Genomic DNA, 15276 nt, shown 5'->3' with positions numbered 1-15276 from the left:
AAAAAAAAAAAACTTTTTATAACTGTACATTAATTACTTAGAAAAAGTCATGAAGTCAAATGTGCAAACGCAATAAAATTATACGTGCATTTTCAATGCAAAAGTTCAAAATGGGTCATTTGACCCGTTATGGTATGTTTAGTGTTAAATTCCTAAATATATGTAAGTATTCGAGAGCCGTCGCATTTTATAAGAGTACATAGGATTGCGAGATCCTGAATTTTATTGTCAGACTACGTGTCTTTTTCAATTTTGTTCCTAAAGACCGTCTTCCTAAATTCACGTATATGGGGGCCATATAACAAGGAAACATACCCAAATATCTAAGTCTGGCGGCGCAGAAGATCCTGAAAGGTTGCCAAATCAAACAGCATTGACATCTTGGTCGAGGTGAATAAATATCACATGTAGGTGTTTTCTGTTTCTTTTCCAGGTATTTTCCTTATATGTATACCAAAAAACTTAAAAGGAAAAATCACAAAAACGGAATTATTTATATGTATTTTCAAGACTTCTCGTGATGGATTCTGACGCCATTTCTCTGGCCAATACTGAATTTTCCGGACAAGTGACATTTATTTCAGTTTTTAGGAGGTCCAGTCCTATAATTTCCATATTCTTAAAACTAATTTAACATATGGGCAGCTTCTTTTATAAGTGTATCACAATAAGTGAGAAAAGAAAACAGAATCGAAACTGAATCTTACCAACGAGTGCACGTTGAAGAAGTGACGAAAAATCTCGTTGTACGCGGAGGAAGAATGGAGTTGGGAGAAAGGAGACGCGTCGGTAGATATAAACTGCCATTATCAGTGCAGACCGTACGGTGTTTAAAGAAAGTTCGAAGCTTTAAAATGTAGGACAGATCAGTGCTGCCGGTAGGGTCCACATCCTTCTTCAATTCAAACTCGTAGGAAAGTCGCGTATCCACTCCGTACATCGATCCTTTCTCCTGTCTCCTCTAGTGGTCCCACCCTCTCCTCTCTTTCAAGCTTCCCTTTGCCTTCCTTCCTTTCTTTCGCCCGTAAGTAAAGGCAGAGTCGTGAGTGAGTGCTCCGGCGGCAGCAGAAGTTCTTCCATTAACGATAACAATGAAAGATGGACACCAAATTTAGCCCCGATCATTCCTGACAAACACACGCGCACGCTGCCTCGTCGGGATGCGAAATTCCGGTTATCGAGCGATAAATATCGCCGTGGTGACGTGCGTCCTGTTTTTCGCTAACGACGCGCGCATTTATTTCTTTCCCGACGCGTTACACATTTCCTAGTGGCCGTGATATGGAACTTTTACGAAAGTGACATTTAAAATCAGAAAACATAAATCGGTTCAAACTGTCAGAATTATTAGAATGAATGTTATTTAAATACTGCTCATTAAATATTTTAACAAATATATAATAGTCTCAAGTACCTACCACTTTTTCTGTGGAATCACACTGTTGCCAAAGTATTTGTGAGTCATTCTGAATATCACATATTGTGAATCGCCTGTTTTTAGCATGATTTAACTACTATTTCTGGTAAATTAATTTGTAGAGATCTTAATAGATGAGGGTCATAATGGAAAGGAAACCAAAGAAAAATGTAATATGCTTATCTAACATAACTTGTTACCTATTCATAAAAAGACGAATTTACCGTTCTACAATAAGATAGTCTTCAACTAACATTGAATCTCAGAATCAGACAAAATATGGAATGTAATTGTATCACTTCGTGAAAGGTTTTTCTCAAAATTAACGCGTTGTAAGTGAAGAACCCGTAGATCTACAAAAGACATCTATGTCAACATTTTGTCTGATTTTGAGGTTCCAGGTCAACTCAAGGTTACCTCATTAGGTCGTTGTACTTTTCTTTTTTTCTTGTTTATCTTGAAACTCATGTTTATCTTGATATCTCAAAATATAAGGTAATCAAATTGTATCCTTTTGATGGGTCTCCAAATGCACCATAATTCATTTAAAAGGTGCCCTTCGTGCTTTACAACACAAATAGATAAGGAGTTATTTTAGATAATAGCTCTTATCGACTCACTCTGTATATACATACATAAATACTGAATCACGTACAGGAATTACTTTCACACAGTGTGCACTTACTAATGCACGAAATAATTTGTGTCCGGTCAACAACGTTTATCTGGGAAAATACGAGTTTTCTCGTGAGAGGTTAATAGTATGTTAAACTAAATCTTTGTCGTTCACATGTGCATCACTGAAACAGTAACCACGTCTTAAATATTCTTTATAAAATTTTGAAAAGTAAGAGAACATGAAACATACAAAAAATAATGTTCTAAACTTTTCAGCAACGATATAATTGTACAATAGAAATTTTTTTGGGAAATTCTGAAGTTATGGTTTTTATACGCTATTACGCCAAGACTTTTTTCATTTCATGCCGCGGTGTATATTAATATGTAGAATTATGGTGAAAGGATAGAAAGAAGTTACTAATATGTTATCGGATATTCGTTTTGCGTTTGGAAAGGAGCAAGAGCGAAGTGGATTCAGTTCTGGTTATTCTAGCCGAAAATCCTGTCCATTAAAAGCTTTACTAATGGACTGGTAACACGTAATACAACGGGAAAAATAACTGATGGACACATCTGCGCTGCTATAAAAAACACACGGGACGATCCGTGCTAGAACTATTTTTTGTTTGCATTTGGCACAAGTTCATGTTACTATACACAGTACTTTAAAACTATAGGGAATGATTCAAAATTTTATACAAAAAATACTTAATAAATAATAAATATTGTTCTGTAAATCAATGTGTTTTTAAATATTTAATTCTTCAGTTTTTAAATTAGTCATTTCTTTTTTGATAATAGAAATAATTCAACAAGTTAGAGTATTGGTAAGTGAAAAAATATTTAGTACTATTATGCTTTCGTAATTTTGATTTACAGTAATGGATCATTTCACTGTGAATAGCTATACATATAATATTTTCAAATGATCATCAATCAAATAATCGAATTAAAAAATTTGATATTTTAAGAACGATTCGATTATCGAACTCTATTTATTGATACTTTCTCCTTTCTTGCGTGAGTCGCATTACCTAGGTAAATTTGTACACCCAAGAGCAAATTCGGCTTCTGCTAGGGGAAAAAGCGGCGTAGGGTTAAGTGCCTCTCACCACTTGTTATCGGGAATTACTGAAATTTATGCTAAATTAACGTCCGATTTAATATTCATTAGAAGTATTTGAAATAAATTTTCCAAGTAGTCAGAAGCCTTTCTTTCTCTTGCACCACTTTTTCCCTTAGCGGAAGCTGAGTTTGCTCGCGAGGGTACCCGTAATTAAGAAACATCTTGAGTCATTTTTTTGGTGAATGTTTAAATATGTCCAAATCCTGCGAACATATGACTTCATGACTTGTAAAACGATCCACAAGAAATGAGAAAAAATACGAGGAAAAGAAGGAGGGATGAAGGAAGGTCGAAACAAGGAAAGAGAAATGAAGAAAGAAATCTGTACCAACTGACTTCCGTGGTTCATTTTCACTAGATTGTTTGTCGGTGCAGTTCGTTTTTACCATCTTTTTCTGCCTTTTCATCGGCCTGCCGAATGGTACATCACAAAACGGGATTTCCCGTAAGGAAATCGGAGGGGGTGGAGGGTACAGATGGAAAGGGATCGTCGAAACGGGAGTAGGAACAGAGGACCTTCATACATGATTTCCCTCGAGTCCCTGGAGTGAAGCATTTCTGACAATGCGCGTTCATAGAAGCGTGCGGCTACCGACCTACCGTACGGTATCTTGCTGACAAAGTTGCTCAATCATGTGTGTATTATGAGATCCACAGGCAAAAGGACTTGTAAGTAAAGAGGTTGCAGTACCGGATTTCTAACTTAAAATTGCTCGTTTCTTTTCGGAGATTAGTAGAAATGTCTCGTAATTGACAACGATTGACAAATTAAAGATACTATTTAATCAAAATTTTCTGGTACTATAACGCTAGTCATGAAAGTGTTCTATCGCATATGATTAAAAAAAGTCAGCATATTTCTTATTAACAGCAAGTATGATTGAAGCCTTTATGTCAGCAAGAGGATGAATCGCTTCAATTTAGAGTAAAGATATAGGAGATAAGCATGTCAGGGATTCCTATTTGTTTTTTCCTAACTACCAGATTATACAACTGATTACTATTTCCTACAACTTCGTACATTGTATATTCAGTCTTTAAAATTTGATGAAGCTTCTTCATGACCATGAATTATAACCAGTTTTCAATTGAATTAATTGTAAGTATATTTTCAGAAAACATTTTATACATTTCTTATTTCACGTATCGAAATTACACTGTTATGAGTGCTCACAAATATTATACATGAAAGTATGACTGAATTTCATAAAATTAATAATTCGTAAAATTATTATCACAGTATAATCGGAAACAAGACCATTAGCTTTTATTCACTAAGTGAATATATTTTCAACAATTTATGATTCAAAAACGAAATAAACTGTGACTGGCTACGTACAGCCTTTTTCACTGTGACAGTCAACGTATTAATGGAAAATCCGTCAAAATGGATTTACTTATGAAATAACCGTTTGAAATTTCAGAAAAATTAAAACAGTACTTCGCACAGAATGTTATTTGGTACATGTCTATGAATATTTCCTTTCAGAAAGATATACGATGTCATGAGGAAGTAATACTTTTGTAAGTTGTACACTTGGAGTTGCGTAATGAATTGTCACACGAAAACATATAAACCATGCCATTGGCAATGTTCACAATTAAAAACAATAAATAATGAACCACCATGTTAGTCGAATCTGTAGTATTCAATCAGAGATGTAATCGACAAAACTCTGCTTTTCTTGAACACAGAATGACACTGACAGACATATTACTTTACAATTTTCGATTAACTCTGATGATTCTACAACGATTTCCGTTCGATCCTGTACATTCGACACCCCAATGCAGATGATAACTTGCATTCATCGTCGCGTCCCTTAAGAGATCAAGGGAAGAGCGAAGCACGACGAACAAATTGTTGCGTCGGAAGCAACATCCCGTTTCCCGTTACGTCAATCATGAGCTTCACCTGCTGAAGTATAAAAATACACCGGAGTTGCACCAACATCCGCAGCCACGACGCTTGTATATGTACAGGAAGGTGTCTACGTGTGCGTGGTATGTCGGTAAACGGCCGGGCCAGAGCGATTAGATGTTCGATCTGTATCAATATTTACTCCGCTCCGGTGCGGCGCGTCTTGCGAAATGGAAGCCAGACTTCCTTCATCCCGACGTGTTTGCCCGTGCCGCGAAGCAGATACACCGGATTCCCTGGGGAGGACGTGCCGCTAGTCCTATGGACAGGCTTACCGTTCCAGCTACAAACCATACCCATCCCACCCCCACTCCAAGCTTCTTTGCCCCATTGCTTACATCTCTCCTGCTCGCCCTCCCCCCCCCCCCCACCCTTCCAATGTGGCCCACCTTGCTGTAGACGAGCCGTCTTACCGGGCCAGAATATATTTGTGCCGGCACGATCGATCCGCCACCATAATAAGAAGAGTAAACGAGAGAGGATATTCTATGCAAGATCAACCAGTATGCATCAACCAGGCGAATACACTCGCTACCGAGCCTTGCCCGTTTGCATCCACGCGAATACCTCGGCCAATCCTCCAGACAACCTCCAGTTACACGGATCGATCCACGAACATTTACTTGTAAGGATACGCGTTACCGGGAACGAGGAACCTTGAATTGGGAAATGGGTTAAGGGACGCTGTGTCAACCGTTACAATTAGCGGCGACGTTTGCGTTAATCATGCCGCGCCTTCGGAAACAACCACCATCGGAATGCGAGCTTGCGAGATTAAGTTGATTAAATCGTCAACGAACGTATTAGAGAGATGGGGCGCGTTTAAGGAATGGTTAGGACTGTGTGCTTGAGGAAACATTGCGCTTCAAGGCGGATGACTTTTTAAAGAAATAAGGACTGACAATATAAAATACATTTTTCACGTGAATTTCTATTCTACAGAAAATATTAGGTGGTTACCTAAAAGGCGGTTAATGAATAATTATATTTTCTTATATTTTGTAGCATTTACAGATCGGGGGGATACAGAAGTTTGGAATCTATCAGTACGAAGAACTCTCCTCCAACATATCATTTTTAAGGTAAAAACTCGCTGGAAAATGCGTGTTGCTAACATCTTAATGAATTCGGAAATTTGGGACTTCAGAGTGAGACGTGAAAAGGACGTCCGAATATCAGTAATGATGATAATTTCCAGATGTTACTAATGAAAATCCAAAAACAGCGTGTGAAATGCTCACTAGATTTTAGTCAAGTAACTCGCTAACACTTCATGTTAATCAAGAAACAAACCGTCGTGTTCACAAAATGGGAAAGTGTATATAGTTGGAAAGATGACATGTCAATTAACGAAGGACCATGAATCAACAATGGTTGATTACTTGTATTTCTTTGTTAAACCACCAAAAAAGTGGAGGCATTCTTGGACTAATTTTAACCTGTAATGAAAAATGGGTATTATAACATATTCCAATGAAAAGTAATCTCGCTTTCATTACCAGGAAAATCCCTACATACATCCAAACCTACACTACATTAGAAGAAAATCTTGCTCTGCTTTTGATGATCTTCAATCGGCATTATTGCTTATGAATTTTACCACGAGGTCAAGTAATCATATCGAGTATATATTCATCGTGACTTCAACAGGTGCATGACAAAGTGCGAAAAAGCAATCGGTATTAGTAAATCGTAAGCGTGTCTTGCTTCTACAAGACAATGTAAAACTACGTACAAAAAAACACACTGAAAAAATTTTCGTAATTTGTTTGTGAAACTAATTCATCTTCCATACTCTTCATGGAAAGTATAATTCATTCTACCTATCACCTTTCTTTTCCGGGCAAAATTATTTAACAGAAAAAAAATTTACAAACGAAGATGATGTAAAATCAATACTACGCCACTTTTCGCACTTAGAGAGACAAATATGTATGTACATATAAAAGCGGAATATAAAATCTTGTATCTCGGTGGAAAAAGTTTGTCGAGTGTAATGGTAATTACTCTAACGATTGAAGAGATGAAAATCATAGCAGGCAGCATAAAATTTCTAAGGTAGTTAATAGATTTTTACAATTCATGGGGAATCTGTGCTTTCCAGATAAAGGGAGTAACATGTCTGACTATTGCTTATTATTTCTACTTGTCGTGGTTTGCTACATATTGCTGATGATACGGTACAATTTTCTTAATTCTTGTATAATTAAATAATACATACAAACAGAATGGCTGTAAAATTGATTTCCTCGAGAACAAAGTTTAGAAAATGATGCTTAAAATGTTATATTAGATTTTCAATGCGTTTCTACATTCAAAAGGACTATTCCCTTTCAACAAGTGTCGAAGTGTAAATATTTGAATTCTGTAATTTTCATTCCGTTTTGTATATTCTGTAATAATGCAACTCTGTTAAATAAAGTAATTTATTTCATGATTATAATGAACTTTTTTCTTAAAAATATAAATGCAGTTGCGGCTGAAATGAAAAGTATAATAAGAATTACAGAATTAAATACTTTAATTTTTTTTAAAAATTTATCTTATATGTTTTCTTCGCCGAACTAAATAAAATTAATGAAGAACAGTACCTAGCTGTTTAGTTTCAGTGTCAGATAACAATGTTCATCGATCATTCTAATGCAATTCTTTTCTCACGTAATCTACTCCAATTCTATTCCATTATCTTACTCGACAGATTTTCTCTAAGGCGAGTACGTGGTTCAACGTTCACACCAATGACGAATGATACACGCTCGTTTTTATTCTTACCGTTCTTCGACGAACATTCATTAATCAACCCAGGAAAATGATCGGAATATTCTTTTATTTTATTTCTTCAATGTTCCATACTTCATATTGTTCACTTCAAACAATGTTATTTAAATTCCATCCAGTGTCGTACATTACATGTTCCAAGTAAAACACAGATTCACCTTTGTCAGGTTCTTTTTCAGTTTGCGATACAATGAGCTTGAAAACAGTTTTCACATTGCGAACGAGAGTTTTATTCACATTTATTGATAAGTGTATGCACAGTACATACTGTGTTAATCATTAGCTGGTAAGATGAGGTCTGAGGAATCCCATGAATATTTCTAGAATATTTTATTGTTATTCAATAGTTACTGGAAGAGATGATTTTTTATTTTTATGTGTTCCTACATGAGAATGCAAAACAACTAATTGTATCATAAGTAATAAAATTTTTGTACAATGTGATTTGTGTAATGAGTAACAAGCAATAAGATTTCCAGTTGAACAGTTAAATGTTAATTAATTTGTTGAATCATTGTCTAAGTTAGTATTCTAGCAATTTATAGAATACTTTCTTATATGCAGTAATGTGATTTTCGTCAAAATTAAAAAGAAATTAATGATTCTAGCATCTTCAAGAATATGGCCTTAAGGGGGGATTCTTATGCAACAGGTTCATAATGAAAAATTTTTTTTACATAAATCAAAGGTAACATTTCAAAAATATGCTCCTAAAATTTGAAGGTCGAATTCCGAAATATTAAGAAGTAACAGCTTGTTTAGTGTGTCGCGCCAGAGTTCGAAACGGCAACAACTTTAAATGCGTTTTCTTCGAAACCACGTTTTCAAAAATAGCGTGCTGAATAACTTAAATACTAATCGACTGACCAATTTCGGATAAAGCTTATTCAATTCGCTATAAATTCCTTCAGGGATTATGCGTTTAATGTTTATTTTATTTTTGATTTATAATATTTTTTTAGACAACATACATATACTCAACTTACCTGCCGAAAGATGTAAATTTTTCTTGTAAACCCTATAACATTTCTAATTGTTAGCGTAAACTAACTTTAAGAAAATTTCTTAGTTGTTGCATTCTGGTGACTGTCAGAGTTGCTACACTACATGTCAACAATAGTTACGTCGTCGAAAAGGACCACAAGACTTGCATAATATCCAGTAAACAATAGGAAGAATTGGAAAACAACCGTCTGTTTTTATAATTTAAGAATGGCTTCTTATATTTTAAGTTATATTTTACAATCATATTATCAAGAGCTGTTACACGAGAATCCTGCCAGTTAAGTGAATATTTTCTATAAGAATTACAGAAACAATAATTTAAGAAAACGGAAGTGACTTAATTCTGTGCAAAATAATAATAAATAATTTAGAAAGAATTAAATTTAAGATTATATTTTCGTTCGAAAGTAAAATAATTCTTGTACAAATAATTATTCCGTAACTATGTCTGCAAATAATTTTGACAGTTGAATCTGGCGAATTTAATAATCCAGAACCTCCAATATATCAGCGAAATATTCTGCTATGCAGTTCATCCGATACAGCAGAACATTCATGCAGCAATAGTGAAGGGGTAGCATAATATTATACGTTCACTCGTGCTATAGTAAGGGCAACATCATTGAAAGAGCAGAAAAATGGTGGGTTGAAGAGTGGTGTGCTAGCGACATATCGTTCCACAAAAACCGGCTGGACGAACGGCTCAGTCAATAAGGATGCTGAAACGGAACGAAGCATAGACAGTGGTGGATAAAGGAATCTAGTGATGAATCGGTGGCACCAAGTCTGTGGAGGGGGGAAGCACAGAAGCGGGTTGCGAAAAAAAGTACGGCCGCCAGCATGTCTCAAACCCTGACAGACACACTTCCACGGGCAAACACCCACGCGCGCATAGGTGGCCGGGTATGCCGGACAATTTTTCAATGGCTCTGGCCGAGCTTGAATTCTCGTTAATTTTTACTTTCTCTCGCCATCCGCCACGGGGATCCGCCATTGTCCACGCGGCCTCGCTCAGACCCCCTACAACGATAACAGAGAAAATGCAGCGAACTGCGGCAGAGTATACCTACCTACCTACCCTAACAACCCAGCGGCGTGAGGCTGTCGATAGCAACACTCTCCAATAAAGCGGATCCCTCCGCTCTGGACGCAGACCGTGCCACGGGCTCTCCTTTACCGTTCTCTGCCGTTTCTGGCCATTCTACACTTCTCTGCGGCTCTATAGGTGCGCCGTGGCGGCTGCTCTCAACAGTAACGCAATTTCGGTACTCGCCGTAGAGGCAGACGACAAGAAATGGACGTGCGCCACGAACGAAAGAGAGGCGAACTTTTACCACGGTATTTCGACTCGAAAGTCTCGCTTTGTTCACGGGAAAATAAAAGAGGGACGAATGTTCCCTTGATATCCCGTGATTTTCCACGTAATATTCGATTAGCGATGATACATGAATGCTTTTCACAGATATGTCGTTCAGATTTTAGGCAGATTTAGTTTCCGTTCAATGTTCCGTGCTTTATAAAGTGGTCTCCGGCTATAACTACCTCGTGTACCGATCGATATCACCGCTCAAATTTAATAAATCTGTTAATTCCTCGCGTGTAGTCCGTTTCGAGTTTTCTGCACACAGCTACGAACAATAGATATTATATGTTGCTGTAAATTTGAACTTTCCTTTCATATCTCTCATTATCCGTATTTTGCTGGCGTTGCATTTATTATTAAATCATTTCATGAAAATATACATGAAAATGTAGAAAATGTTTCTGTAAAATTACTTTGCACTACAGAGAACTGTATCTATGTATTTGTGAGCGCATTTCAAACTGCCTGAATAGCAACACATATTTTCCCTCTCTGCAGAATAAATATGTAGGAACATACTAAAGTATCTACAGATAAATAACTACATATATACTATAGTACAGGCATTGCTTATGACGTGAAAATGAATGTCACATTTTCCTATAGCGTTTTCTTGTAAAACACTTAAAAGCTGCAAACATGCTTCTCCGAACAATTTCTTTACAATTTGTACACATTTATTCTTCTTCTTAACTATACACTACTGGATAAGCTTAAATACATAACGCGACGGGATTGACTTAATTATAACGTTTTATGCAATTTCCATTCTAACTTGCGATGGTACGTAGATAAAAATATTTTGCCTGTAGGAGATTTTACAGAATAAAGTGTGTGACTCTTCTGGTATTATTCATAAAATATTTTTCACGCATTGTTTGACAGAATCAAAAGAATCATGCTAAATTTCTATAAGTGGAATGTTATCACTTTTTGTATAATCAAGTCTTTACAGTTCTGTAACAAACTCAAAATTAATTTGAAGTAATGACTGTATCGATTAGTGCAATTTAAACTTGGAAAAGCAGACAGCATTCATACTTAATTTACTAAATTTCTCCGCATTCGTTGTTAAATGCGGAAGATTGTAACATTTCTATGGCAATGCTGTGTCGCCGATCACAACATAAATGACAAAAAACGACATTTTCTGTACAGTGATATTATACAACTCATTTTACAATCTTTTAATATTTATCAACCTTTCGACGATTTCAGGGTACTTGACATAAAGTTTTGTCCCAAGCACTCTAATACAAGGTTGCTACTTTTGCTAGACTTGACTTCATGCCGAATGTCTTCGTACGTAAGAGAAGCTAGAAAACGGCCAGTGTTATCGGATTCCGTGCGTGCCGTACGCAGAGGCATTGATTGCTGGTGCTGACCGCACAATCATTTTATCCTCTCCAACCCTCTCTTCGCCGTAGTATTCCACGGTCCTCGTACCGTGACAGCGATCGACAAATCCCCATGTCGAATCCAGACCTCGCTGCAGGTTTTGTTGCTCCCGTCTATTTTCGTCAATTTCGTTTTTTTTTCGAAACAGCGTGACCCTTGAACTTCTGTCACTGCGTACATAGAGGATATGAAGATGCAGTGATTAAAAAATAATCATTTTAAAAATTCAAATCTGACGGTATTGTGCACTTACAATATTTACCATTTGTTTCGTAAAGTACATGTAGTTGTAATACTCATGAACATCAGCTACGGCATTATTTTTAATAAATTGTAATCAATACAGTAATGAGTTCGCTTCAACAATGTGTTACATTGTATGAGTTGTAATAACGCTTCACGTTGAAAAATAATCTAGGTTACTATAAAAATATGCCGTGCCCAAGATACTGGAATTTAAAAAAATTTGGACACTTTTTATTACCTGCACAAAAGTTATGCCGATGCATTTAACTAGTTATGCAAATGCACGCACGGGAAGGATAGAAGAAAAAATTAAATATGCAGAATGTCGCGTACTTACATACACACATCCGCGACTACACCAAAAGTGTAAGACAGAAACGCGACATAGGTCCAAAAGTAGGACAAAGAGTAATAGTTGCGTTTCTAATAAATCGATCACACGCTTCGAATTGAGAGAACATGTAAGCATTTATAATTGATAGCTATTCGAAGTAACTTGTGTACGGACGAAATCATTTTTAATCCCGACTAAACACGAGGAATGCGCTGTGACGGATTTTCGAAATGATTTCTTGGCGTTTACGGTTTTGACTATACGCGGCGGCAATTGCCGAGTAAATATCACAATAGTGGAGTATAACGCGGGGATGTTAACCAATATTCCCGCTTTCGGCACCGGCACGATTTAAACCCTGGCGGTTCGCGTATGGAAATTTATGAGACTATTTCGCATGTAAGCACTAACCAGGTGTGGCTACACATAAATTTCGCATCCTCGCGCGTATATTTCAGACCCTTCACCCTCTGCTTCTCCGTTTTACTCTGTAGGTGTGGACCAACTTCTCCCCGCCGACTCGTCTTCAAATTCCTACCACACTCTCCCACGCTCTCTCTCTCCCTCTCCCTTACACTTTTGCTTTCTACAGGACTCTATCTTCGCATCCACCCCTTCGCCCGTCGCCCCTTCCCTTTCTTCCGCCATAGCCTCGCTCGTCTTATCCGTGTACACGCTATAGTTAACCCTCTCTCTTATTCTTCGCTCGAGATCGTATACCTAAATCACCCCCGACTGCTCCGGAACACCGAGGCGCCTTTCTAATTGCTCCATGCTACGTTTAAATTACTTAAACCCCCACCTCAAATTAGTTTTAGATAGGCGAAAAGAATGACGCGTTCGTCGGTGGGTTCGAAGAACGTGAAAGAATCTCGTCGGGAATGCTAATTTAAGCCAGATCCCCGATTCATGTCCAGGAATCGTTATCTCCTTGTAACGATTATCTATCCGATGCCGATGGTGAAATGTGGAAACTCCCCCTTGGATCTATCGTGGATCGTTTATTTTAATAAGTGTGATTGATTACGCGGAATAATGGGTCATGAAAAAGCTTTGCACGACATTGCACATTCGAGGGGCTTCTATACGTTTTTCCGATCTGCTGTTAGGTAATAATATTCAAGGTAAAGCGTTAGGTTATATTGCAACCGATAATGACCTTCGTATTTCATTTTCCCTGAAGACTTTTATTAGTATTTGTTCAACTTCAACGAAGATGCAGCTGAAACAGTAGGATTTACAAAAGTTTGCAATATTCCAGGATGTATTATTACGAGTTAAGTGAACCGAAAGTAACTATTATCGTAATATTTCTTAAATTGCAGCATTCTCCAACGAATCGTATGAAACGGCCACTTTCCATGATCAGCTTATCTATTAATATAATTAGAGATCTCTGAACCGCATGGTGTCTATGTATTTTTCATTGGCAGCGACTTTATACCCGGCGGGAAGGGGAAGGACAAAGGAACAATTATCGAACTGCGAATTAACGCTAGGCATATTGAGCAATCTCACGTGGAATCAGCCGGAGGCGTCTCGAGACGTCCTCATCTCGGGCAAAACCGAGCAAAGGGATGAAACGCACGGCTGCGACCAATCACGTTCGCAATTAAAGGCAAAACTGTAGCCGCGAGGGAAACTCGTAGGAGGAAGGGACGGAAATGTATCTCGTACATGTTCCCCCTTGGCGCAACAACGACACACTCTCCGGGCGTCCTTTTAAATACGTGACCTGTAAATAATTGCATGAAGGGACAAAGCACGTGCACAACTGGACCTCCGCTGTACCGAGAGAGTGTACCGTTATACCGTGTTAGCTGATCACGTACACACATACACACCCATGCGTACCTACAACTGCGTCCCTGCTTTCTTTCGTACTTTCTTCCGTTGCTTTGTGCTCGTCCATTTCTATCATCGTTCCGCGTTTCCCTCTTCGGGTGTGTGCCTGTGCTGGCGGTTTCTACTAACCGTGATTAGACCCCTTGAGAAAATGTCACTGCAAGAGTGTTCCTAAACTTACTCGGCACAATCATCGACTGAAAGAGCTCCACCGAAGAAACATAACTGTTCGTATGCATTTTCTATCAGTGAAAAAGTTGACCATTTTATAGATAAGAGTGCCGCGACGTATACCGCGTGTACATGGGGTAAACAATTTCTGAATACACGTAGCCTTCGGGGAAGTGGCCCCATGTTTATCTCGCCGTAACAAATAAGGAAGGTCATCCTTCTTTCTTTGTACGTCGACTCCATTGGGGTTAATCAACGAAGCGATTTACTAGAGCACGTATAATCGTAATACCAAAAAAGCATGTAGGTACATTCGCTTTACGGACACAATAGCAGTCCAGACGCGTATTCATGACTGTATGTATACATATACATGCGTAATCGATGTTTCGTAATCGAAAGCCGCGCCTCCCGTCGAGTTTACTACTATTATTTTTTAATTACATTTTGTCGATCGCATGTGTGTCTCACCGGTCACCAAATTCAGTTAAACTTTCGTAAGGGAAATCTCGTTTCAACAGTGTGTTGCGGAACACGGTTTTAATTTTCATAAAATTCAATGCTCTCGTGTTTTCAACGCGTACGCTTTGCGTGAACGCGGGGTGCGTTATGTGGGTCTATGTATATTACTACCCCATAGCGCCAAGTAAGGGGAAGAAGCACGAGAATGGGGAACCGCAACCTGGTTATACAGCCATTTTACAATCCCGGAAATCAAAACCGACCGTTTCTCGCGGTCGATTGTGACGCGGGAACACTTATCATACTAAATGAATCGATAATTATTAATACTCGGTGCAATTTCGTATGAATTCTCGGTGTTGTCGTAGATAGTATACATATGTACTATATTTTATCGATTGATATTTATGGAATATATACATACGTATATTGTGAGCTTTTGTCGTTATCACAATTAATTATGCAAGTAAGAAATTAAATTTGAACATTTCTCGAGTTAAACTCAAAGATCTATTTCATCTTAATTTTGCAATACGTGTATTTGTAGATTTACCAGATACATGTACTTATGTTCCACAGAATATACAGT

Source organism: Dufourea novaeangliae, unplaced genomic scaffold (assembly GCF_001272555.1).
Source record: "Dufourea novaeangliae isolate 0120121106 unplaced genomic scaffold, ASM127255v1 scaffold40, whole genome shotgun sequence".
Lineage (NCBI taxonomy): Eukaryota > Metazoa > Arthropoda > Insecta > Hymenoptera > Halictidae > Dufourea > Dufourea novaeangliae.
This window is presented reverse-complemented; position numbering follows the sequence as displayed.